This window comes from Wasmannia auropunctata, unplaced genomic scaffold (assembly GCF_000956235.1).
Source record: "Wasmannia auropunctata unplaced genomic scaffold, wasmannia.A_1.0 LD336063.1, whole genome shotgun sequence".
NCBI classification, from domain to species: domain Eukaryota; kingdom Metazoa; phylum Arthropoda; class Insecta; order Hymenoptera; family Formicidae; genus Wasmannia; species Wasmannia auropunctata.
Window position 1 is genome coordinate 1,026,338 of NW_012026827.1, and position 13,547 is coordinate 1,039,884.

At 43.3% G+C, this 13,547-nt stretch overlaps 1 protein-coding gene across 2 annotated transcripts in view; it reads right to left on the minus strand.

Moving 5' to 3' along the window:
• LOC105450339 overlaps positions 1-13,547 on the minus strand; it is a 250,151-nt gene that overhangs the window by 48,674 nt on the left and 187,930 nt on the right. The window lies entirely within an intron of this gene.

A 13,547-nucleotide genomic window follows, 5' to 3' on the forward strand; every position in this document is an offset into this window, starting at 1 on the left:
GCATTTTCAAACATTATAATCAATATTATTAAAATTTTAACATACTAAGATATGAATTTAATTCTTTGTTCTTACAAAAAATGTATAACTATATTATTTCGAGAATAATATAGACAATGCAAATATTTATTTATATGTTAATCTTCTTCTGAAATAATATCTGTCACGCATTATCTTTTCACGACTCTCTCTATACAGTTTGAGTTTTCAATTAATTTTTTAAGCACACTGTTAGCATTTCCATTTAACGTACCAATAGAGGACAAGAATCTAAAGAGAAGTAGTTTGTACCTGAAACTATCCCGTGTTCTTATGCAAATGGCTACACGGAAAAAGACTTGTCAGGTAAGAGCGAGCGCGCGCGAGAGGCTCTCATAGGATATACACAACGTTTGAATCTTGCAGCGCGAGCAATGCGGCGGTAACGTTTGATCGATTAGGATCAGTTATTCATTTATGTAGTTTTACTCTCAATTAGCGCCTTCGCAACGAATCCGCGATTCGAATCGGTATATACGCTCGCCTATTCTCGGAAAGTACATGCATTCCCGCTGCCGCGCGCCGCGCCGCTTTCGTTACGATCCGCCACCGACGTTAATTCATTTCTCGGATATGTATAATTGGACCAGCTTGGCCGCTTCTTGTCGAGCCGATGCCGCGAAAGGGAATTGAATTTGCATTATTACGGGGACTGTTGTGCGCACACGTGAATCAACGACGATCATAGCTCAGTGCAATTTCTCGTACTCGCTTGCGATGTGATTCTTTTTTCTTTTTTTTTTTATTTGGAAAATTGAATCTGGACGGATGGCAAGTATTAGTATTTTCGCGAAGGAAATGTATGATTTAATGCAAAAAATACACTCCTTTCGGTTACGTCACTATTCCGGAACACATCTTTAATTAGATCCTCGATGGCTACACTCGTTATTACGGAGACCGTATACTATTTCCAGCTCTCTCTCTCTCACATCACACCGTTTGCGTCATAGCTTTCGCACGATCTGTTATCGCGAATTTTGCCCCGTTTCTGACGTGCGCGCTATTTGCGACGCTCGTTAATGGGATAGCAATTTTACGATATTACAATGCCGTGTATTTACCGACTATCGCGATCCCCCCGGTTGGAATATTATTAAACGCGCTCGAATTATTAAGGCAGGTTTACGCTTTAAAGTGACGCTTGGACTTCATTATATGACGCGGTGAGAGGCGCAATTTAGTTCAACAACAAAATAATTGCGTCATATTTTCGCCGTACCGTTCCGAAATTTAATACACTGAATCGCGGAGTTTATACGTTCCGCAGACACACGTGTATATATATATACGCGCGACTCCGCCGCGCGCGCGCGTATCGCGAAAACGCTCTCTTGTAACATTCTTACGGCTCCTCTTCGGATAAATTATCCGAAGAGGAGCCGTTTCTCCTTCGCGGCGAATTCTCGAATTCTCTCTTCCGGCTCCGATCATTATCGCCCGACCGTTCGCCTCGTTCGGCAAGGCGAAATTTCTGCTCCGAGTGATAATTGCGTGGTCACCAAAAACACGAAATTTATGAATACGCGCTAATAACCCGCGCCAAACGCATCGCGTCGACATATTCAACATCGAATATTAGCCAGTAGCACGCCCGATCTCGCCGGATCTCTCGCGTCGATTTTCGGGGGAGATCCGGTTCTCTGGAACACCTCGTACGCCGCATTTTGCTTATGACACGAGGCAAATTTATCGCAAACGGCCATTCGCGGAATCTGTATGTTCCCATTTCGGTTACGGTAAAATAATTTGTTTGCGCCAAAGTAATACGCTCTGAATTTTGCGGCCGAGCCCCGGCACAAAGCGTATCCCGTGCTTGACCGCAAATTACGACGATTTCGGCGATTACCGCCCATTTACGACACCCGAAAAGAGTCGCTCACGAAATGTCCGAGTAATCAGGGGTACGTTTTTTTTATTTGTCCTTTTTATTTGTATTTGACACTTCTACACAACTGAAATTATTCTCATAGTTTTAACGGTATGAGAGTCAATTTCCAATCATAGCTGGAAATGCTAAATTTTTATTTTTATTTATTTATTTATTTTTTCAACGTGATCCAATAATAATTGTGAAATAAATGATTGGATAATAAACGTAAGGGAGGAGCGTATTTTGCAGTATCGCTTTATTACTTAAGGATTGCTCTTTGTTGAAGATATTTAAATATTAAATAAGACGAGAAAGAAAATAATTGAAAAATACAGATGATTCAATTTCATTCGATAACTTAAGAAATGTGTCTCGAAGCGATGGTGGTTTATCGCGGTGTTCGCAGTAACACGTCGGTTACACGAGGGAACGATGATTCATCGCGTCACGACGTCGACGATTTATTCGCGGCACGTTATTCGATCGCCGTCGTCGCCGCGACTTCGCAACAACGCAAACTTCATATCCGAAGGTTTTATCGCGACACGATTGATGGTTAACATTTCAGACGGATTAGGATTAGAAGGGAGTCGTCCGTGTTTGGTGTTCAGTTCGCCGCTCATTATTTAACGCCAACGGCGGCGAGGCGCAATTAATAACGGCGATGCGCACCGCCGCGCCGCTGCGTCGTCGCCTCGCCTCGCCTCGCCTCGCCTCGCCTCGCCTGATTTACGGAGTATCCCATGCGCATTCCTAGCGACGCCTGGCCTAATAATCGCCGCGTGATTAACGGTCGCCCGGTCGTTTCTGATAGCGTCCCGGGACTCGCGCCGAGATTCGAGCGGGGAACGTTCGCGCCCGCGGCATGTGCGCCGGACAAATTTACAACGCCACGAGTTATCGGATATGCGAGCATTCCTGCGGGCGTAACGCGGTAGAAAGGCGAAATCCCGCGAGGAATTCGTCCTCTTCTTTTCTCTCTCTCTCTCTCTCTCTCTCTCTCCCCCCCTCTCTCTCCGAAAAAAATGCAGTCGTCGAATCTCGATGTTATCCGTTTCCCGAGAAAGCGTGCCCGGCAGAGGCTGAAATTATTTTCGATAATAACAATTCGCGCAGCGGTAACGAGCGTCGGTGTACCCTGAGATATTATTACGCATGTGTTTTCGTAAAGTCTGTTTCTCTCTCTCTCTCTCTCTCTCTCTCTCTCTCTCTCTCTCTTGAAGCAAAAAATAAAATGCGGCGACAAGTGGAATGGGGCGTCATTACCGTTACGAGCGTTGTTGAGCCCTCGGGATATCCCTTTTTACGTCAATTCGATGAATTGCGAGACAATAATTCTGCTCAATTAACTCGACAATTCGAGCTGTTAATGCAGGATGCGGAATATGAAATACGCAATACGAGAGTGTATACATTATGACAAATTGAAAGAGACGGAGAGCGGGAAAACGTCCGTCTCGCGAGGTAGAGTGCCAAACGACAGGATTCTCGAGTTTCTCGAGAGACACGCGAGAAAGTAGCGCGTCGTCGTCGTTGCCGTCGTCGTCGGGCTCACGACGGTATAAGCGGACGTTGTTTATCGGAGCCCCGGTATCATCGCGCGCCTCCCCGGCATTTCCGTCTCGGGCGAGAAGTAAACGCTCGCGGCTCTCGCGTGCCGCCCCGTTATTAGCATGCATCATCATAACGATTAATATTAATTGAATCCGCGCTCGGGAGATAAACGTCTGTTTAGCTCGGCCAAACCGTGCATCGCGCGCGATCTTTCTCGCACGGCTCGCGCTAATGCATAATTCGGCGTGCGTAGCGTGCGTGAATTGAAACATTCGCGCGCGGTGCGCGCGATACGCGACGCGCGATAATCAACAGCGAGCGCCTTGATGAGGCGTATTTCGCTATAAATTGCCCCGCAATGTGCAATGTCGTGTATCATCAAAATGCATTTCGAGAAACACCTCTCTCTCTCTCTCTCTCTCTCTCTCTCTCTCTCTCTCTCTCTCTCTCTCTCTCTCTCTCTCTCTCTCTCTCTCTCTCTCTCTTTCTCGTGTCATAAATGTGGGGTTCGGGAGAAAATTGATGCACCTCGCGTGCTCTCGCGCGTATTAAAATTCATATTCGCCCGCGATTCACGCGCCCGCGTATCGCGCGTTATATATCGTGAGAGCGCGAAGCCGCCGGATAATATGGAATATGATTTATCGCTGCGCGTTACGTGAATACGTTGGGATTCGCCAAACGGGATGCGATCCAAATTGAAGAATCGCAAGCGTGCCGCCGAGATGAGTAGATTGCGTTTTAATTACGATATTTTAGTTTTATAATAGTATTAATAAGAGCCATTCAATAGTACTAATAATAGCTGTGTCAGAGCCACAGCTGTTCTCCAGTTATCAATTTCTACTGCGTGAACGTGACAATTTAATTCTATGCTTGTTCTTTAAGAAACGCGATCGGTTTGGAATGTTCTGAAAAATAAAATGAAATAAGGACATCTTCGATGTAAATAACTTTGAAGAAATGCAGATGAGACGCGATTATACATAATACTACGAGATCGTATATGAATGTACCGAACAATTGCAACGGGATTATGCTATCGTGCAAAATGTGCCAATATTATCGCCTCGCGTTAGCTCGCGTTTTACCGGCAAACGATTAACGCCCACGCCATAACGGAGATTCATCAACCAGAAAATTGATTTGCAACGCCAGCCGTAAAAACTCAATGATGAAGATGATATATGATCACTTTGAACAAGTTAACGTGTCACGGAGTCATTTCCCATCTTTATATCCGAACGGTGAATAACATTTTGACTTAACGCGCGGTTGATTGAATGTCAAGGAGAAATCAGAATAATAAAAGTGTCACTATAGGCAATAAATTGAAATTATGAAAATAAAAAAGGGCAATGAGCCAAGCTGGATATATTCATGCTAAATATTTCGCAATATATTTAAGAAATCAGGATTTTTCGATAATGCCTCCAAGCGAAATTTACATATCACATACCGCTGATTCTATATGCTCTTGCAAAACTAGCTTTACTTATTTTTTGCGATAAGAGCAATTTAGCATATGCATCTAAATAGATTTCCAACGTTTAATACGTATTTCAATTATTGATCCTGCTAATAATGCAAATAGATGAATATTTTACTAAATGAAGTATTATTTAAAGCGAAAAATGTCAAGGTTTATATAAATTCGATATCTCAGAAATTTGCGACGATATACAGAAGTAACTGTATCCTAAAATTCAACAGGACTACGGGACGGAATTACGTGTGTCTGCGGAAATTCCGCAAACGCTTGCGGCTCGTGTCAGAAAACGACTTACGCCCACGCGAGGATGCAGATCCATTAACCTGAGAGGGAGAACGATCGGGTCTCTATACTATTAAGTACCGTTATATTCGCGGTGTCTTCGACCCGCGAAAAATCTAGTTGAATTAACCACGCGGAGAGGCCGCGCGGTGAATTTTAAAGGCTATGATTACCACGAGCCGGTTCAAACACGGAATGGATTTTTCAATTCCGCCTCCCTTGATCCGGACATAAACGTACGGCCGAGCCGCACGCGACGAAACGCGATGTAGAGCTTTTCACGTAAAATGTATTTAATCCGAGCTCAGAATATTGTAATTATCGAGAGAAGGTCCACGATCGAGAGTCTAACTAGAAAGCGAAGGCCATATATTATATCAATTTTATTGAGGATTGCTTCGCACGGTTATAGTGAGTAGTTAAATCTTTTTTTTTTTAATTTACATTTGTACACGTCAAGCCACGTAAAATGACGCAGGATAAGCGATAAGTTGATTTCTTTTTTAGCGCACGACACGGTGCGAAGAATCGAAGTGCCGTGCTTAGATCTGTGCCGTGAGATTATCCGATTTAATTTACCGACATGATGTCGTTTGCTAATTGCGCGGCGCGGTGCCCGTAATCACTGCTCGGCGATTTTACATACGTGCCTCGGAGCAACTGTAAAAGCGACGATATTCATCCAATCTGACCCCAACCTCGTCCGGGCTCGCGTAGAGATGCGTGCATGCCGACTGGGTTAACTCTCTGACCCGCGCAAACCATCTACGTCCGGCGACGTTATACTCGAAACATTTGCTAACCAGCCTCGCGTACCACCGATTTCCTCCTTCACCTTATCTCTTCCTGTCTCTCCGGCTGTTTTGGTTAGCAATTTCCTAGTTAATCATAATGAGTCATTTCGGTAATACCACTCAACTCCTTGCTATATTTTACGTGCGTATATCTACGTTTTTTTTACATTCTAAATTTCTTATTTCCTCTTTTCTTTCTCGTTTCTTTCTTTACTAAATGATATTACTTTGAGTGACTTATCCGGTTCAGAGAAACGAGGATTAATTTACCGTATTTAAATTTTTATTAATTCGCACGCTGAAGATCACTGCACAGGGAATTGAAACGTTCGTAATGTACTTAAGCTAATGTAACTTCTAATTATTGTTAATATAGGTATACTTTTTGGGCACCAGTAACCGCTCTGATTCTCACTAGTCTTACTTTGCTTTGTAATTATTTTTAAATAGAGAATTTTTTCTTTTCATATTAATATTGTTAATATTATTTTATTGAGAAGTTTGCACTTTGAATTTTAATTGTCCTTTGCCCGAGTTTCGCTTAGTACTATATTGTCTTTGTACGTCTAATTAAAAAGTGTCAAATTAAAAATATTGGTGTATATTTCAAAAATTAATATCGCTGTACGCAATGCTGTTTATTTTACATCTGATATTCTCCAGCATTTCGCGGCTCTCCCCTGAGAGGTCCATCCATTTCCCAAGTAATTAAGAAATAATCGGTCTTCTCCCGAAGAATATCCGGACGAAACGTGCATACCCTGCACTGAGACTGCGCGTGCATTTCGTAATTATATTCCGCGACTTTTCAACGCCGCGGCAAATTGCGATTGGCCGTTCATCAACGTTCCCCTGGACGGTGCTTGGCAGCACGGACGGAGCCAACTACGGATACTTTTCCACCTTTATCCTCGATAAGCGTGCTCCGTGCTCGCGCCTTGGCCGCCGAGCGATTATGGTTTTCAAGCGTTCGAGCCGCGCCGCGCCGCGCCGCGCCGCTCAGCCGCGGCCCGTAACGTTTTCTCACGTTTGCGTAAGACGATGAATCTTTCAACGCTCGTCGAAGAAGACGTGAAAAAGGCATCCCGCCGTGCCGTAGCCGGTGCCGTGTGTAATAAAACAAGGAGGAGATACGGATTAATTCAAGGATGTAAAATTATGCGCGGAGACGTGGCTTTCGATTTATAATAGCGGCAAACAATAGCGGCGGGATGAAACGACGAAGAGGACGCGTAAGGTTGAAATCCCCCTTTCTTTTCTAAATAAATGCATTAAAGGATTGTGTTTCGTTTTTATAGGAGAGACTTTCGAGACGTCCACTATTTCATTAATCATTTTGATTACTTCTGTGGTTGTTAAAGTCTCGCGATTGCAGGCGAGAGAGGCGCTTAAAAAAAAAGAGGGGAGAAAAAACGTTTGTTCTGAAAGAGATGCACTTAAAAGTTTTTATTTCGTTCTGAAATACCCGACAGTAATTACGACTTCATTAACGGTTAATAGTCTTTAAATAGGTTTACGTGGCCTTTTTCTATCGGCCGCCTCAATTAATACAAGGAATGTAAGCACGAGAACTTGACAAGGCAGGTAGAGAATTATCGTGGATACAATTGGCGAGGAAAACGTTGCGTTAAAGAATGAGAAAGGATGGTAGATGGAAGGGGGAGATAACGCTGGTAGCCGCAACAGGCCGCACGGTATCGACACCCCGATACTTTATGGGACACATAACTGGTTTATCAAACATCGCATCGAGAAGTAGACAATCAGTAAACGTGAGCGTGCGAGCTAAGGATGATGGCCCATATTCTCCCCGCGTTTAGCGCTAAAAGTGACCGCCCGATCTCGGGCCTTCGTGCTTGCGTTGCGAAATATTTACGTCGATAGACCCGAGACTCCATATACGGAATACTACCTATTTTTTTTCGAAATTCGAATATTCGACGTGACGTCAAATTAAAAAAGTGATGAGAGTTGAAAAAAAAATGAAACTGCAGAACAGAAGAGAGGATGGCGCGATTAACAAACGCATCTCGTTTTCTCGCACCGAATCTCACGTTTGATTCGATTAAGCGCTGTTAGATTTTCCTCGAAAGGATCCACGCGTTTATTACCAACGACGATATCGGTATCGTCGATGCGCGACCACCAGGAGTTCCACTGCTCCCCCCCCCCGCCCCCCGTTGTTGCACTTCGCTCCCTCGTCGGCTTACGTAAGCCACCTCGAGAGACCTATGGTGTGTACCCGACATACCGGTTATCTTAAGGCACTGGTGCTTTACTTACGTTACGTGTACCACAGCGAGAAGGGGCGGCCGTGAGGCCGCGCGCTAAACAACTCGCAAGGAACTCGCGGACGATTAATATGCAGTACGGTACGTGGTATCGCGGCCGCTCTTCTCCTAACACACTCATTCTAACACGTGTCCCGTTTCGCAAAATAAAAAAGAGAGGCTAAGCCGCCTTTTTTACGTCCGGACGAAATTTATCAGCGTCGCGAGCACGTCCGCAATCGATCATTTCGCGCTTTCATGCACGGCGCGACGGCGGATATCATCGTGATGCAAATATACTTTCTCTATACGATATAGATGTAATCCCGACGATTACGAAAGTAGCTAAACGTGAGAGAATTAAATTAATCACGTACTTCATTTTGTACACCGTCTCGCGAGATGAGACAATGTTAAAAATCTTATTATTTTACAGAGAAAAAGATTAACGGTTAAATTAGAAGTATTTCTCTCAGAAGTATTTTTTCATAAAATTATTGAAGAATATTTGAAAAAATATGCATGAAACATCACGCACATGTTTTTACATTTAATTATTATTTAAAATACTTTCCGCATAATTTATTATAATTATCCGCATAAATACTTACATCATTCTAAAACGAATTTAATAATTTTTAAATTATTGAACTAAATCTTTCTTCTATTTTTTGAATAAGCTAATACAAATGATATCTCTTTTCTATATTTAAGAATTGTAAATATATGTATATTTGAGCTAAAACACGCTAACCATATATCCACTCTTCTCGTTGCATCCTTTCGTGTATTGACACGACGCTGTTCGGTATCGTTATTCCCGTTGGCCGAGCCGCTTATTCTTCTTTTATTAGTTTTTTTTTCTTTTATTTTTCAAGGCACGTCTTGAGTTTATACGAGTCGACCCGGTTTCTCGAACTTTTCCAAAGTTATGTTCTCGCCTCCGAAAGGACACTCCCATGCGATATTTTCGACAGTGTTTCCTTGAATTGTGCGTCACTTCGGGCGATCGTAAATCATACGCAGTCCGTATAAATACCGTGTATTAATTCAGCATTAAAGCTTAAATTATTGGGGCCGCATGGCAGCGGCACGACTGCCTACGGTGGTGATGGGGATCTGATTTAAACGGAGCCCGAAGGACTCTCCTCGGCGATGGAAAGTGGCGATGTAAACAGTCTCTGAAATTTGGGATCTACCTTGAAGGGGACGGGGGAAGTATCTCGAAGATTACTTTAAGCATGTCTCTATTATTCTTTACAAGTGTTACAGAATTTAGATACTTTGTTAATGATTTTCGTTAGACGCGCAACGCGGAATACGTTTATTCGTTATACAAAGCTATAAGACAGTCGGATTGACTTTCTTGTCCCGATTTGGCGGATCGAGAATGGCTCGTCACTTAATTGGACACAGTTCCGTATCAAAAGAGAGAGAGAGTGAGAGAGAGACGTTAGAAGGGAGAATAAATCCGGTGGAAATTGACTTTTCGACGAAGAAACGGCCTTAATTGACGCGGCTTTCTACGGAAATTCGCCGGAATAGACGCTGTCGCGGGACGCGCTAATTGAGCGAAACAATTGCCGAGGGATAACTGATGTCTTATCAGTGACGGACGTCGTTATCGGAGCGGAGGAATTATCTCGACAGCGCATTTCTCGGGAAATATAAACGCTTGGTAAAATATTTTTGCGAAACGTGGCATTTGAACTTGATGGGCTTGACGGGAAGTCATCTCGTCGCGTTGTTTTTTTGCTAGACTCTCATTTTACTCGCAGCATTATTGGAAATACTTCACCGAACGTATCTCTCGCAAGTTGTACTTTTTCCACATAAATCATTCTATTAAAAATGATTTTCTTTCCCTCTATCTCTCTCTCTTTTGCACAGAATAACTCGACAGCTTTAAATAATATTCGCATTTCAGTTGTAATCCACGACAAATGTCAAATTCTCGAAATTAATGTCACGTCTAAATAGCCGAGATTACAATATCTGTGTCTGCCGACGCTTATTCGCATCGGCTTACATCGAAGGAGCCACGCTAAATCGTTCGTAAATTTTATTTTAGGCCGAGCGTTGTTTACCGGGGATTATTTACATTCCATGCAAATGCATGGATGTGCAACTGCGTGACTTCATTAGTACGTTTTTTTTAGCATAGTAGAAGAACCATTTCCATTCCACTCGCTTCAGCCGGTGATAAATATCATGCCGAAATGTGCGTGAAACGTTACGCTGCATTATTTATTATTGCGGATGTTGCATGTTTCGGAGTACTGCAGGAATGTGGACTTTGACTCGCTCAAGGGCGCAGTTAATTTGCGAAAACAGGCTTTGCGCTCCGCTCTCCGACGCGCAAGCGCAACAAATCGCGCTAGCTAGCGAGATTTGCGAGCGAAAACGACGAGGCAGTCGGCCGACGAGACGAGACGCGAAAAACGTTGACGAAAAACCCGAAAACGATACCGCGAGTGAGACTTTATAAAATCTTGTATGCTATACTTATAATAAATGAAATCGTCATTATAAACTGTGTCTATAGTACTGCGAACGTCAAAAGCCTGAGAAAGGAATTGTTATTGATGTGGACACTTTTCTTTATCCTAACGTATTTTTACAAATCTGTTAATTGTGCAAGTAGCTGTAATGTCGGTATCGAATACCTTTTGGACCCGAGGTATTTTTTTAATATCCCGGCGTAAGTAAAGACGTTTTTTACGACACTTGCAGCCGGCGTGCGCGAACAAAATTTCGCGCTCATTTGCATACGCAAAGTGTAATCGCGATCGAACGTCGCGTCCGGCGCGCGATTCTCTTTAATTGGGAGTGCGACGTGTGCCCCGCAGTTACCAGGAACGACGTATCTCCATGGCCTGGGCGTGGACCGTCCGGTGATCTGCCGGGTGTATTTCATTGTCCACTCGGGTGTGGGTGTCAACGCCCCCGTCACAAACGTTTCGCCCTCGCAAACGTCTCGCGGAAAAGAACGGACGGGAGTTTACTTTCGAGTCGAACGTTATAATTAGATGCGATCCGAGGCTCGTAAATATAATTTTGTGTTGCGCCTTATTTACGATCGCGGCGCGAAAATACCGGTACTTTGAGAGGAGAAAGAGAGAGAGAGAGAGAGAGAGCGTGACTGAAATTCTCTTCGCTCGCATGTTAGTTTCGCAAAATTTGCTTTTATGAGCATGTTTGATCAATTTCAGATGTACCAGGTAATTAAGGTTTACCGTAATCGCCAATCATAACAGCCTTCAAGTGTACAATATTATTTTTATATAAAACGGTTAAAATCTTTATTACATTGTATTTTTTTATATTCTTTATTATATTATATTTTATTTTATTACATTTTGATACTTTGATATTCTCTATAAAATTTATGAGATCCTTTACATTACGATATAACTTTTTTTATATCTGCAGGCTTGATACAGCTGTGATAAATAAGTTTTACGCATTCGCATCTCTCTGAATTCGATTTAGTCCTCGCGGCGAACAGATGATCGAAATCTTACAGTGGGCATCGTATATTTACATATGCAAATATACGTCTATCTGTTGTTCTCCACCCGCTCTCTCTTTCCCTGTCTCGGTCTGTCTCCGCATATACGAATCCCACGCCGTGTGTCTTGCAAGGAGGCAACTCTCGCGCTGATGAATAATAATAGCTAATAACTTAACGTCCGATCGATCAACGCCTTGCCCCGCGGCGCGACACATGCACCTGCGGCAAGCGTTGCCCAGTCAGCCGAGTCGGACCGGTGCGATCGCGATCGATTCCTTTTGGAATTCCGCGGTAAAGGATGATCTCTCTCTCTTCCTCGCTCTTTCTGCGGTGGCACTTCTGCGGATGCTTTTTTTTTATGATCGCCGCGATATCGACGATCGATCGCAGCAAAAAACGGTACGGCGAGCATCGCGGATCGTTTGTTATTATTACAGGCTATCGTATTGCCCGCAACTTCACCATCGGCAGTTTTGTCCGCAGTTTCGTCAGCCGGATAAAATGTAGCGTTCGTCGCGCAGCGTCTCGCATTATCTCGTAAATCTCGTGAAAGCAGCATTGGGCATATAATAACCGAAAATATTAGTATCGAGTTTAACAAGAGTTAAATACAGTTCGGAAAATATTGAAAAGACGAAAAAAATGCTGAATATTTTTCGCAAACGATTGCAGAATGATATACTGCATGATCATCGAGAGGACTGAATTATATTTTATTTTATATAAAATCTCTTATAATTAAATAAATAAATATTTCTTCTTTTTTTTTTTTAATAAACATTTATATTGTGTATATGTGCTGGCGCTCTAAAAAAAAAACACGATATGCCGATGCTAATACGACAACAATGGCAATGATAAAATGTAGAATAACTACGTCGTTTTCTCGCAAGAAAACCAGAAGGATGACTGTAATAATGTCGGATATTGACGTTGGGATACGATAATGATTGTCGACAAGTTTTAATTATCGCGTTAACGTCCATGTATAATGTATCAAATAATTCCTCGAGCACTCCAGGAGAGCTCTCGTGGAAATAATTTGCATGATGCCTGCGTGTAATGTGTAATCCGCGCGAGACGCCGCAACGTTAAACTACACGATTCTTCCGCGCGAGGTATGCGCGTTCGTTTCTATCGCACGATAATTAAGTTAATTACCTTCACACTGACTTATAGCGCGTCGTCAGCGTCGGACGGAGCGTAAACTGCCGCGCAGCCACGCGCGAGATTCGCGTATTACACTTAAGTATCGCGACTCTCCCGGAGAAGTACGCCAGCTGCGGAACCGACAGCCGATGATGGATGCCGTCATGTTCCCTAATCGCACTCTCTCGGCCGCGTCGTCGCAGCCGATATCGGCCGATAGCGGCCGTTAAAACACACGCTGCAAATTAATGAAGAACCGTACGGGAACTGACTCGGGGACACAACACGGCACCGCCAACGCACACGCCGTCCACCTCTCTTCCACCGCGTTTTTCTTTTGCGTACAAACCTAAACGAGAGGATATAAAGCGTGCGTACTTTATGAGTCGTGCCCTCGAAGCCCGTAAGCTGAAAAAAGAAACGGGTATTAATTGTTAATTCGCGACCGGGTTAAATGAACATAACTTCTGCATGGCTCTCGGACGCAGTAAAAGTGCGATTAAATTTTCCGCGTTCTGTTACGTCATAACTGACTCTTTCGTCATTTTCTTTTTTTTTTCCTTTGTACATAATTTTCTCG